Source organism: Haematobia irritans, chromosome 2 (assembly GCF_050003625.1).
Source record: "Haematobia irritans isolate KBUSLIRL chromosome 2, ASM5000362v1, whole genome shotgun sequence".
In the NCBI taxonomy this organism is placed as follows: domain Eukaryota; kingdom Metazoa; phylum Arthropoda; class Insecta; order Diptera; family Muscidae; genus Haematobia; species Haematobia irritans.
Window position 1 is genome coordinate 184,078,276 of NC_134398.1, and position 14,857 is coordinate 184,093,132.

The 14,857-nt window shown below is 33.9% G+C and overlaps 1 protein-coding gene and 1 non-coding gene across 2 annotated transcripts in view; one reads left to right on the forward strand and one right to left on the reverse strand.

The window, feature by feature from the left end:
• Positions 1–14,857, reverse strand: part of tkv (serine/threonine receptor kinase thickveins) — a 671,465-nt gene that overhangs the window by 510,635 nt on the left and 145,973 nt on the right. The gene's annotated exons all lie outside the window — the stretch shown is intronic.
• Positions 1,105–1,175, forward strand: TRNAG-GCC (transfer RNA glycine (anticodon GCC)). Its single transcript has one exon. It is a non-coding gene; the product is annotated as a tRNA-Gly (tRNA).

Sequence of the window (14,857 nt, forward strand, 5' to 3'; positions counted from 1 at the left end):
CTAAAGAATATATATATACTTTATATAGTCGGAAATCGATATTTCGATGTGTTACACACGGAATGACAAACTTATAAGTCTATATCATAAGTCACAAAAAATTTTAAAAATTAGTTATTTGGCAAAACACAATTTTTTTCTTTCAATAACATCCAAAACACTGAATTCTAATGACACCTTTGAACTGATACAAATTCAGTGTAACAGCTGTTGAAATGGTGGACATCCGTCCTATGACAAGTCTATGTGCAATTCATCGCTTGTGCGCCAATTATGCACCACTTTCGGATCAAAAAAAAAAAAACATTTTCACTAATTTTTTGGGATGTTAAATTCATCGCTTCTGCGCAAATTTTCGGTTCCAAAAAGAACGTATTCCCTTCTTTTTTTTGTCGAATTTTTTTTCTGGACAGTAATGTGTGTAATTTTATTTTTTTATTTTATAAAATTTCTTTGAAACTTTTTATCTATGTAAAATTATATAATTTTTTTTATTTATAGAAAAAGGTGTCAAAATATTTACAGCCTGTTTCTGTATGTCGAATGAGCTCTGTCGATCGACTAAAATGGAAACAAACAGCTGAGTTTATAACCAAAAAACAGCTGTTTCTATGAATTTCAGTCGATCGATTGAACTCGTTCGACATACAGAAACAGGCTGTTATTAATAAAAAAATTGGTCGAAATATTTTATTTACAGAAAATTTCAACAATATTTTTAACAACCAGATTATCATTATCATTATTTTTACTTTTTAATAATTATTTCATGTCAAGAAATAATAATATTTTTTTTCTATTTTTATTTTTTTTTTACGAAAATATTCCTTGCTATCAACGTATGTAATATGAACAAATTTATTAATGTCGATAACGGGGGGCACACTTCTTTTTTAGTTCGTGCTTAGTCAACACGATTGTGCTGATATATACAGCAGCCCTGTACCTCCCACCACCAGTTAGTTTGTAGCAGCAGTGGTTTTATTGTTGTAGTCTCCATAAACACAAACCCATTATTCGAACCGAAATAAAACGGCCACAGAGAGTAGAGGTAGATGATGATGGTGAAGCTGTTAAGACGGCTAGCTATGGTAAATCACACAAGCATCGGTGGTTCAGTGGTAGAATGCTCGCCTGCCACGCGGGCGGCCCGGGTTCGATTCCCGGCCGATGCAAATTATTTTTTAATTATTTTTTTTTTTTTTTTTGAATTTTTATTTTATTTTTTTTTTCAAAAACTATTGCTTTAATAAACTCATATGGAAAATTTCCTTTTTTTATTTTATAACCAATAATCAATTTTTAAGCATAAATTAAAATATTACATGCCATGCAAATGGACACTTGAAATTGATTTAACTCATACAGTTGTGGTCGATGGTCTAGCATATTTGATTCCTAGAGCAAATATATTCTCTAGTCTGCTATTTCATAGACCTGTTGTGTCAAATGCAAGTAATAATGTTGTGTAGTAGTAATTCATGCATATGTGATGACTAGACTTGGGCTATTATAAAAAGAGTACGTAGACCAGACACCATACACACGTCCGTCGTGGACCGAATAAAAGATAACGCTTAAAATGAAATGTTGCCACAAATTAGTCTTCATTATGTCAATAAATCATTGTTTGAAGGCAACAGCAGAACAGCACCAGTGAAAATCGGACAGACATGACAAACCATTTAATAGAGTTAAAACAAGCTCTTTGGGGAGGAACAATTTATATGCGTGTACTCTATTAATAACACCGTCATTGAGTCTATTATGGAAATGGGAACGTTAGACATAGGAGTGGTATTAAAATGTGGGCAGATTTATACGGGGAAAAACTTGAAAGAATTGCAAAAGGAAAGGGGACTTTATGCAATCATATTTTGGATAAAACTTAAAAACATTAAGCATCGATTTTTTAAGCTTACATTTTCTATATTTGAAAACATTTTTCATATACACAAAATTCAATATTTAGGAGTTGAAATTTTCTTTTTATACCCTGCTCCACACTGTGGAACAGGGTATTATAAGTTAGTATGTTTGCAACACCCAGAAGGAGACGAGATAGACACATGGTGTCTTTGGCAAAAATGCTCAGGGTGGGCTCCTGAGTCGATATAGCCATGTCCGTCTGTCCGTCTGTCCGTGAACACATTTTTGTAATCAAAGTCTAGGTCGCAGTTTTAGTCCAATCGACTTAAAATTTGGCACAAGTATGTGTTTTGGCTCAGAATAGATCCCTATTGATTTTGGAACAAATCGGTTCAGATTTAGATATAGTTCCCATATATATATTTCGCCCGATATGGACTGATATGGCCCCAGAAGCCAGAGTTTACCTTAATTTACTTAAAATTTTGCACAAGAAGAACAATTAGTACTATAGTCAAGTGTGCCAAATTTTATTGAAATCGGTTCAGATTTAGATATAGCTCCCATATATATCTTTCGCCCGATATGGACTAATACGGTCCCAGAAGCCAGAGTTTTACCCCAATTTGGTTGAAATTTTGCACAGGATTAGAATTAGCATTGTAGCTATGCGTGCCAAATTTGGTTGAAATCGGTTCAGATTTAGATATAGCTCCCATATATAGCTTTCGCCCGATTTATACTCATATGACCACAGAGGCTAATTTTTTGCTCCGATTTAGTTGAAATTTTGCACAGGGAGTAGAATTACCATTGTAGCTATGCGTGCAAAATTTGGTTGAAATCGGTTCAGATTTAGATATAGCTCCAATATATAGCTTTTGGCCGATTTACACTCATATGACCACAGAGGCCAATTTTTTGGTCCCATTTAGTTGAAATTTTGCACAGGGAGTAGAATTAGCATTATAGCTATGTGTGCCAAATTTGGTTGAAATCGGTTCAGATTTAGATATATCTCCCATATATAGCTTTCGTCCGATTTACACTCATATGACCACAGAGGCCAATTTTTAACTCCGATTTAGTTGAAATTTTGCACAGGGAGTAGAATTAGCTTTGTTGCTATGCGTGCCAAATTTGGTTGAAATCGGTTCAGATTTAGATATAGCTCCCATATATAGCTTTCGCCCGATTTACACTCATATGACCACAGAGGCCAATTTTTAACTCCGATTTAGTTGAAGTTTTGCACAGGGAGTAGAATAAGCATTGTTGCTATGCGTGCCAAATTTGGTTAAAATCGGTTCAGATTTAGATATAGCTCCCATATATATGTTTTTCTGATTTCGACAAAAATGGTCAAAATACCAACATTTTCCTTGTAAAATCGCCACTGCTTAGTCGAAAAGTTGTAAAAATGACTGTAATTTTCCTAAACTTCTAATACATATATATCGAGCGATAAATCATAAATAAACTTTTTCGAAGTTTCCTTAAAATTGCTTCAGATTTAAACGTTTCCCATATTTTTTTACTAACATTGTGTTCCACCCTAGTGCATTAGCCGACTTAAATTTTGAGTCTATAGATTTTGTAGAAGTCTATCAAATTCTGTCCAGATCGAGTGATATTTAAATGTATGTATTTGGGACAAACCTTTATATATAGACCCCAACCCATTTGACGGATGTGATATGGTATCGAAAGTTTAGATCTACAAAGTGGTGCAGGGTATAATATAGTCGGCCCCGCTCGACTTTAGACTTTCCTTACTTGTTTTAAATCAAATTCTAAATTTAATTCTATTTTTTTTTAATTTTAAATATTTATCTATAGTTGCCAATTTCGGAATTGTATACCTTGGAGATGTAATTTTCAAATATTGACTGTTTTAAAAGGAGTTATATAAAATTTTCAACAATGGATAATTTTTTTTTAACTTCTTTAAAACAAAGATTCATTAATATTGCCGTAATTTTGGAAATATAGACGGTCACTTTTTCGAGGATAAAAAAGAAAAATTCGATTGTTGCCAATTAAATACATATAAATTCAGTTCTTGACCGATATATATAGGGAAGGAATTATTACGAACCGATATGAACTTTTGAGCGGTAATTATAGAGCCATATATGGAGAGTCGCATTTTATGGGGGCTATATACAAATATGAACACGAGCCTACCACAAATGGCAGATTTTTTGCTGTTTTGTAGATTGGTAGAATTCTTGATGTTTTGGAAGATTTTTTTGCAAAATATTCCTCTCCAACTATGAAATGCTTCATAAATTTTCTATAGAAATAACATTTTGACAAAATTTTCTACAGAAATAAAATTCTTATAAAATTTTCTATAGAAATAAAATTTTGACGAAATTCTTTATAGAAATAAATTTTTGACAAAATTTTGTATGGAAATAAAATTTTGACAAAATTTTCTAAAGAAATAAAATGTTGACAAAATTTTCTATAGAATTAAAATTTTGACAAAATTTTCTATAGAAATATAAAAATTTGACAAAATTTTCTACGGCAATAAAATATTGGTAGATTATTTTTGGCTCGAGTGGCAATCGTGATTTTTCTGTGATTGGACCGATAAGCACTAATTTTTGCATGGTTGTTAGAGACCATATACTAACACCACGTACTACACACAGAGAAGTAATATGATCACTTAAACATGTTTTAAGACCAAAATGCTATTTTTAGATGGTGACAAGGTAACATGGTTTTCGCAACCATGTTATTTTCTCGGAAATCATGTATCTGATTTCGGTAAGCAGATTATATTTGACGAGAAAATAACATTTTAGTGAAAAATATGTTACATGGTCACCATACAAAAATAACATTTTGATCTTGAAACATGTTTGAGGTGATCATATTCCTTCTCTGCGTGTAAGTTTCAACCGGATCGGATGAATTTTGCTCCTCCAAGAGGCTCCGGAGGTCACATATGGGGAATGGTTTACATAAGGGCTATATATAATTATGTACCTACATGGACCAATTCTGGCATGGTTGTTAGAGACCATATACTAACACCATGTACCAAATTTCAGCCGGATCGGATGAAATTTGCTACTCTTCGAGGCTCCGCAAGCAAAATCGGGGGATCGGTTTATATGGGGGCTATATATAATTATGGACCAATGGATCGACGTGGACCACATTTTGAATGGTTGTTAGAGACCATATACTAACACCATGTACCAAATTTCAGCCAGATCGTATGAAATATGCTTCTCTTAGATGCTCCGCAAGCCAAATCTGGGGATCCATTTATATGGGGGCTATACGTAAAAGTGAACCGATATGGCCCATTTGCAATACCATCCAACCTACATCAATAACAACTACTTGTGCCAAGTTTCAAGTCGATAGCTTTTTTCGTTCGGAAGTTAGCGTGATTTCAACAGACGGACGGACGGACATGCTTAGATCGACTCAGAATTTCACCACGACCCAGAATATATACATTATGGGGTTAATACAAAGTTAAAGTTAATATACCAATTATTATTATTATTATTTTTTTTTTTTTCATTGGACAAATCAATTTTCTTCTTCTGTGACTTAAAGAAATTTCAATTACAAATTGATTGAAGATGAAAAATATATATTTTCTTTGTTTCCATAAATTTATAAATTCCCCTGATATCCTATGCAAATTATATTATGATAGATTTAGCTTCTTATTTTACATAATTTAACAATGAACAAAAAAAACGGGACTTTCTATAAAGCTTTATGATGGACAAGACTATTTCAAAAAGGTAATTATTTTAGACTTGATTTTCAATATTTTAAAAATAAAAAGGCAATTAAATGTCTGCTAGAGAAAAAATCTTAAAATAAATATACCTGACTTATTTGCTTTACGAAAGTCCCACAAATAGGGTGAGGTCTTGTCTAGCACAAACAAAATAATTAGAAGGCGGTGTTAGAGACTCATATCAACGCCTTTCACTCTATTCTTAGATTTTAAACTTTAATTGCCACATATATGGTACATTAGACCATAAAATACGATATATGCTTCTTCATTCACCTATCACATAGCTTCTTGTCGTATCACAAGTATGTTGAACAAGACAGCTTTGCAAATTGTACAGATGCACTGAGTGGACAACTTGTTTCACTATCTCTCCATGGCAAAATCATCTCCTGGATGGCCGGCGTTTGGAACCGGCTTCTGGTAGTTAACATGTGGTGCTGCATAATCAAAAAAACAAACTAATCCCACAACCATGTGCCATACTGTGAGCTAAAATGCAACTAATTTGCGTTTAATCATGTTGCCTTTAATTGGCCGATAGACATATCATTCCACACACAAATCACTGAGAAAAAATTTTGTTGGTGATTTCCTTGAGGTCAAATAATTAGGAATATTTATGAAAATACATTAAATTTTTTTGAATTATCCTTTCTTTAAAAATATTTTCATTATATTCATGAACTATTCATTATATTTGTGATTTTTTTATTATATTTATGAACGTGGGAAAACATTAGGAACTTCTAAGATGACTTCAATGAAATCGACATTTACTAAATTCTACCCAACAAACACTCTCATTACCAAATAATCTTGGAGGTAACTTAGTTTATACTTGGTAAGCAATTACTATTAATTGGAAATCTTGATTATTTTTTCAAGAACATGTCATATGGCATGTCTGAAACTTAATCGTGCTGCCACTAAGGTTACGTCAATTAAAAAAATTAATTGGTGTAATTATTTTTGGTGATTTTTATACCCTCCATCATAGGATGGGGGTATATTAATTTTGTCATTCCGTTTGTAACACATCGAAATATTGCTCTAAGACCCCATAAAGTATATATATTCTGGGTCGTGGTGAAATTCTGAATCGATCTGAGCATGTCCGTCCGTCCGTCTGTTGAAATCACGCTAACTTCCGAACGAAACAAGCTATCGACTTGAAACTTGGCACAAGTAGTTGTTATTGATGTAGGTCGGATGGTATTGCAAATGGGCCATATCGGTCCACTTTTACGTATAGCCGCCATATAAACGGAGCCCCAAATTTGGCTTGCAGACCATCTAAGAGAAGCAAATTTCATACGATCCGGCTGAAATTGGGTACATGGTGTTAGTATATGGTCTCTAACAACCATGCAAAAATTGGTCCACATCGGTCCATAATTATATATAGCCCCCATATAAACCGATCCCCCGATTTGGCTTTCGAAGCCTCTAAGAGAAGCAAATTTCATCCCCTTGGAAGAGCAAAATTAGTCCGATTCGGTTGAAATTTGGTACGTGATGTTAGTATATGGTATCCAACAACCATTCAGGAATTGGTTCATATCAGTCCATAAGTATATAGAACCTCCATATAAACCGATCCCCAGATTTGACCTCCGGTGCCTTTTGGAGAAGCAAAATTCATCCGATCTGGTTGAAATTTGGTACGTGGTGGTAGTATATGATACTTAACAACTATGCTTGGTCCATATCAGTCCCGATTCCGAGATTTGGTTTTGGAGCCTCTTGGATGAGCAAATTTCATCCGATTGAGTTGAAATTTGGTACATTGTGCTAGTATATGGCCGTTAACAACCATGCCTAACTAGGTCCATATCGGTCTATAGTTATATGTAGCCCTCATATAAATCGATCCCCAATCACACAAAAATTGGTCCATATCAAGTTCATAAATGTATATAGCCCCCATATAAGCGACCCCCATATTTCAATTCTAGCTCCCTACGTACCGTGCAAAAGTCCATATCGATTCGTAATTATTTGTAGACTTACCTACACATACCTTTTTTGTCTAATATTTACCACATATGGACCAACTCACAATTTAGAAAACGATGTTAAGAAGTTTTAAGATAACACAACCCAAGTAATTTGATTGTGGATGACAGTCTTTCGTAGAAGTTTCTACGCAATCCATGGTGGAGGGTACATAAGGTTCGGCCTGACTGTATATACTTGTTTTTTATTTATTTTATTTATTTGTATAGAAATAAAATTTTGACAAGATTTTCTATAAAAAAATGTTGACAAGATTCTCAATAAAAATAAAATTTTAACAAAATTTTCGATAGAAAAAAAATTTGATAAAATTTTCTATAGAAATAAAATTTTGACAATATTTTCTACAGAAATAAAGATTTCACAAAATTATTAGATAATTATATAGAAATAAAATTGTCTATAGAAATAAAATTGTCTATAGAAATAAAATTTTCTATAGAAATAAAATTTTGACTTTTGTCAAAATTCAATAGAAAAAAAATTTTGACAAAGTTTTCTATAGAAATAAAATTTGAGAAAATTTTCTATAGAAATATAATTTTGACAAAATTTTCTATAGAAATAAAATTTTGACAAATTTTTCTATAGAAATAAAATTTTGACAAAATTTTCTAGAGAAATAAATTTTTTACAAAATTTTCTATAGAAATAAATTGTTGAAAAATTTTCTATACAAATAAAAATTTGACAAAATATTCTATACGAATAATATTTTGACAAAATTTTCTATAGAAATAAAATTTTGACAAAATTTTCTATAGAAATAAACTGTTGATAAAATTTTCTATAGAAATAAAATGTTGACAAAATTTTCTATAGAAATAAAATTTTGACAAAATTTTCTATAGAAATAAAATTTTGACAAAATTTTCTATAGAATTAAAACTTTGACAAAATTTTCTATAAAAGTTAATTTTTTATAAAATTTTCTATAGAAATAAAATTTTGACTTTTGTCAAAATTCAATAGAAAAAAAATTTTGACAAAGTTTTCTACAGAAATAAAATTTGAGAAAATTTTCTATAGAAATATAGTTTTGACAAAATTTTCTATAGAAATAAAATTTTGACAAAATTTTCTATAGAAATAAAATTTTGACAAAATTTTCTATAGAAATAAAATTTTGACAAAATTTTCTATAGAATTTTGACAAAATTTTGACAAAATTTTCTATAGAAATAAACATTTGACAAAATTTTCTATAGAAATAAAAATTTGACAAAATTTTCTATAGAAAAAAAATGTTGACAAAACTTTCTATAGAAATAAAATGTTGACAAAATTTTCTATAGAAATAAAATTTTGACAAAATTTTCTATAGAATAAAATTTTGACAAAATTTTTTATAGAAATAAAATTTTGACAAAATTTTCTATAGAAATAAAATTTTGACAAAATTTTCTATAGAAATAAAATTTTGACAACATTTTCTAGGGAAATAAAATTTTGACAAAATTTTCTTTAGAAATAAAATTTTGACAAAATTTTCTATACAATCAAAATTTTGACAAAATTTTCTATAGAAATAAAATGTTGATAAAATTTTGTGGAGAAATAAAAATTTTACAAGTTTCCAGAGAAATAAAATGTTGACAAAATTTCCTACAGAAATCAAATTTTGACAAAATTTTCTATAGAAATAAAATTTTGACAAAATTTTCTATAGAAATCAATTTTTTATAAAATTTTGACAAAATTTTCTATAGAAATAAAATTTTGACAAAATTTTCTATTGAATTAAAATTTTGACAAAATCTTCTATAGAAATAAAATTTTGTAAAAATTTTCTATAGATATAAAATTTTGTCAAAATTTTCTTTAGAAACAAACTTTTGACAAAATTTTCTATAGAAATAAAATTTTCTTTAGAAATAAAATTTTGACAAAATTTTCTATAGAATCGAAATTTTGACAAAATTTTCTATAGAAATAAAATTTTGATAAAATTTTGTGGAGAAATAAAAATTTGACAAGTTTCCAGAGAAATAAAATTTTGACAAAATTTCCTAGAGAAATCAAATTTTGACAAAATTTTCTATAGAAATAAAATTTTGTCAAAATTTTCTATAGATATAAAATTTTGACAAAATTTTCGATAGAAATAAAATTTTGTTAAAATTTTCTATAGAAATAAAATTTTAACAAAATTTTCTTTAGAAATAAACTTTTGACAAAATTTTCTATAGAAATAAACTGTTGATAAAATTTTCTATAGAAATAAAATTTTGACAAAATTTTCTATAGAAATAAAATTTTGACAAAATTTTCTATAGAAATGAAATTTTGACAAAATTCAATATTCAGAACTATAAGTACTGCCTGCCAAATATGTTGGCCACATATGATGGAATAACAATTTTTCCGATGGTATACAAGGACATATTTTGTCAGTGTAAAAACTTCGTTTTACAAAATCTACCTTAATTCCCAAGAAATTTATTGTGATAGCTAAAGAGTGATTATGATGAGGATAATTGTCATTATGATGATGGTCGTAACCACGGATCGATCCATCCGTAGTTATGGCAGCAGCTGCTGTATATGATTGTCAATTAGCACAAAGAGGCACAATAAAATCACTTGTAGGCCAAAAGAAAGATCACTACACGTTTCGGAGGCGAATGAAATGAAGAAGATACAAATCCATGGATGGTAGGCCATAGACATACATTCAGGTGTAAAACAGTGGCAATTGAACGATTCAATTCATTGGACTTTTTGGACAAATGTTTGGCGATCTAGAGGAAATTCAAAGAAACAACTGAAAAGTGGCAAAACTACAAATCAGCCTAGAGAGAGAGAGGTGGCATGTGTAATATTCCGCTAAATAATTGTAAAAATGTCCAATGAATGAACAACGACGACAATCGTTTCATGTTCCCAGTGGCACCATCAATGGCGGCTCTTCTCCAAAAGTCACTCAGTTTTGCCATACTTGCGGCAAATATTGGATACAATCATAAAAAACAGCAACAATTGTTGCTGCATATAAAATTGTTGCAAGTTATTGAATGACATCGTAAAAATGACAATTTCAAATATTATCACCATATTATCACATATCTGATGGCATATAAATTTGAATTACTCCATAAATAGAGGTTAGTTAGCTTAATAGTTTGATTCAATTTTGATTTCAATGATATGAGCATTAAACCATGCGATTAGCCAAGTAATAGCGCTGAGATGGATAACGATTTGAACTATTTTCTGTTTAATGAAAAAAATTATGTAGTAATAAGAAAAATAAATTTAAATAAATACTAGTATGTACCAGAGAATCCATGCTGTGTGAGTGTGGAAAATACCTTAAAATTATATTGGTCAGAAAGCTGAAATTTAATTAAATCTTGAAGGAAGGCAGAGAAAAGTCATGGCTTTTGTATTCATTCAAAAATTACGAATTTGTTATTGTTGAAATTCGTACATATTTTACAAATCTAGGAAGAAAGAAAAAGACAATACATGAAGATTAGTTAACATTCCAAGCGTCTATATCCAGGGCGCGGAGGCATGTCGACTCTACTGTATGGGTCCAGAGTAAAGTAGGTGTCAGGCCTGTCAGGTTCGTAGAGCACTTGAAGATTTAAGGCTAATGAAAATACTCAAAATCCGTAACACCCTCAAAAAATCAGAATTTCCATGAAAATTCTCAAGAAATTTTATATAGAAAACTTATTTTGACCATATTTCCGTAAAATGGAGCGAAGAGGACATTTATCCGTGACACCCCTAGAATTTCGATGAAAATCTTCAAAAAATTAAATTTTTTATATGAAAAACTTATTTTGGCCATATCTCCTTACAATTAGAGCGAAAAGAACGTTAATCCGTGATCACCTCAAAAACTCAAAATTTCGATGGTGAAAGGGAACTGTTTAGGTACCTGTTACCGATCTTGTATCTTTAGCCAGCTGTCTCACATCTTCGGTAACCGGCGGTGATTTTCCCCATCGTAGTGCTGCAAAGGAATTAATAGATCGCCTTCGGAACAGATGCCCTATGAATTGCCGATTTCAGAAGTGAGAGGAACTTTTTAGGTACAAAACCGTAGCTGAGATAGTACCGATCTTGTCTCTTTAGGTAAACGTCTCTCATCGTCGGTAACGGGGGGTGCTTGTTCTCCATGATAATGCTGCAAAGGTAGTAACAGATCGCCTTCGGAACAGATGAGCTATGTAATTACCGGTTTCAGAAGTGAGAGGAACTGTTTACGTACAAAACCGTAGCAGAGATAGTACCGACCTTGTCTCTTTAGGTAGAAGTCTCTCATCGTCGGTAACGGGGGGTGCTTGTCCTCCATTATAATGCTGCAATGTAAATAAGATATTGCCTTCCGGACAGATGCCCTATGAGTTGCCGATTTCAGAAGTGAGAGGAACTTTTTAGGTATAAAACCGTAGCAGAGATAGTACCGACCTTGTCTCTTTATGTAGAAGTCTCTCATCGTCGGTAACGGGGGGTGCTTTTCCTCCACCATAATGCTGCAAAGGTAGTAACAGATCGCCTTCGGAACAGATGCCCTATGAATTGCCGATTTCAGAAGTGAGAGGAACTTTTTAGGTACAAAACCGTAGCTGAGAGAGTACCGATCTTGTCTCTTTCGGTAAACGTCTCTCATCGTCGGTAACGGGGGGTGCTTGTCCTCCATGATAATGCTGCAATGTAAGTAAAAGATCGCCTTCAGAACAGATGCCCTATGAATTGCCGATTTCAGAAGTGAGAGGAACTTTTTAGGTACAAAACCGTAGCTGAGAGAGTACCGATCTTGTCTCTTTAGGTAGACGTCTCTCATCGTCGGTAACGGGGGGTGCTTGTCCTCCATGATAATGCTGCAGTGTAAGTAAAAGATCGTCTTCGGGACAGATGCGCTATGTAATTACCGGTTTCAGAAGTGAGAGTGAACTGTTTAAGTACAAAATCATAGCTGAGATAGTACCGATGTTGTTTCTCTAGGTAGAGGTCTCTTATCTTCGGTAACGTGTGGTGCTTGTCATCCATCATAATGCTGCAATGTAAGTAAGATATTGCCTTCGGGACAGATGCGCTATGTAATTACCGGTTTCAGAAATGAGAGGAACTGTTTAGGTACAAAACCGCAGCGGAGATAGTACCGATATTGTCTCTTTAGGTAGACGTCTCTCATCGTCGGTAACGGGGGGTGCTTGTCCTCCATCATAATGCTGCAATATAAGTAAAAGATCGCATTCGGGACAGATGCGCTATGTAATTACCGGTTTCAGAAATGAGAGGAACTGTTTAGGTATCTGCGAGTACTAAATCGTAGCTGATATACTATAGATCTGGTATCTCTAGGCAGCCGTCTCTCATCGTCTCCACCATTATAATACTGCAATGGAAACAAGAGATCGTCTTCGGAATATCTGCCCTATGCACCACATCCAATGCTGCCCTCATTCCTGTATCACTGCAGATAATTGATTATTTGTTCCTGCTGAAATCTAAGCGAATGGGTTTGACTATATAAGAGGATGCCCTCCGTGAGATGGCATCATTTTGTAGGTGTTGGTGGGGGGAGGATCGGACTCCTCCAGCCTTATGGAGGAGTACGAAGTGTTCCGTTGTCTTGGAATGACAACCAATGATAGTATGCAGAGTAGAGTTTTGCATTGCTTTCAAGTTTCTCCCAAGAGTTCCTCATGGAGTTCTAAGGCGTCCGCCTAATCCATACGCTGCAGGAACTCAATAATTATACGGCGTCTTACTATTCAATCAATCGGTGATGTTAGGTGTTAATTTGCACAACGCATCGTTTGTACTCCTCCTGCCCGAACGATGTTTCGCTGACATTAAATATTCTGCGAAGCGGGGCAGCACAACAGTTACTGCAATCTTAGATACAGAGTAGAGTTGTTGTTGTTGTAACAGTTTATTGTGATTTCATCTATTTTATGTTATACGCTTTGGTACTTTAGCTTGTGGCCAGATCGAGGAACTCTGCGACTAAAGTGGGGTGTGTCCAAAGTGATCTGGTGGTAAGTCGGATTGGTTTAGCTGGGCAAGAAAAAAAGATGATGCGTGTCGTGTGGCCCTTGGTTGCAAATTGGACATACGCTGCTATCAATCACTGATGAGTAGGAATTGAGGCGACTGCACTTACCTGGTCTAATTTGGGCTAAAACTACCCTAGTCTGCCGTGGGAGATCTCTTTCCTCCGGTGCTCGGACTCCGAGAACAGGATTAACCTTGTAGCTTCTCACCGCTTCAGCTATAGTATCCTCATGAATCCTGTTCAAACCTGCCTGGTACGCTGCTTGATCTAGAGGTTCTCTTTTGTAGCGCTGGATCTCGCGCTTTAGATGATGTATATCAACCCTTACGTTCCTGGGTGGTGGTTGTGTATCCATGAGATGGTGGTTTGGATGATTACTGCGATAACAACCAAGGAGATACTGCTTTGACAACATGTAATTGTGTCTTCGCACAAGGATGATCTTTGTCTCCACATAAAGGTAATCCAGGGGTGTGCTGTGGAGACACCCAGTCGCAGTTCTAAGGGCAGCGTTCTGGCAGGTCTGTATGTTATTCCACTGCGTGTCACTAGTCTGCGGTGTCTACACTGGAGCTGCATAGTTTACCACTGACCGGCCAATTGCCTTTTAGGTAGTTAACAAGGTTTCTTTGTCCGCACCCCAAGTACTGCCGGCAAGTGACTTGAAGACCTTGTTTCTACCACGGGGCTTATTACAAATTGCAGTGACATGGGCAGACGACCAAGTGAGGCCCAACTTCCCAGCGGAAACGGCGGGACTCGCAGACGAGCGTGATGAACTCCGTCGTGCTAACCCTGCTGATCCTAGAATCAGGGAACTGAATCTAGAGATTAGTAGAATCTTAGAATCTTGTGCTCGTCGACTAGAGCACAAGCGGAACACTGGATTAGAACACCTGAAGCCATGTAACCTAGGCACAGGAACAGGTAAATTGTGGTCAACAGTGACCACGAACCCCGCTACTAAGGATGATGGTATTTCAGTCACCTTTGGCGACGTGACAGTGACTAATCCAAAGAGGTGCGACACATTATTCAATCGACTGTTTGTCGAGCACCCCGAGAGTGATAGAGCGAAAAGGAGAGCCATTCGTCGCATCCGTGGTGTCCGAGCCGATGCCACACCACAATTTACCATAGCCGAAGTTACCGATGTCATCAACAGCGCGAAA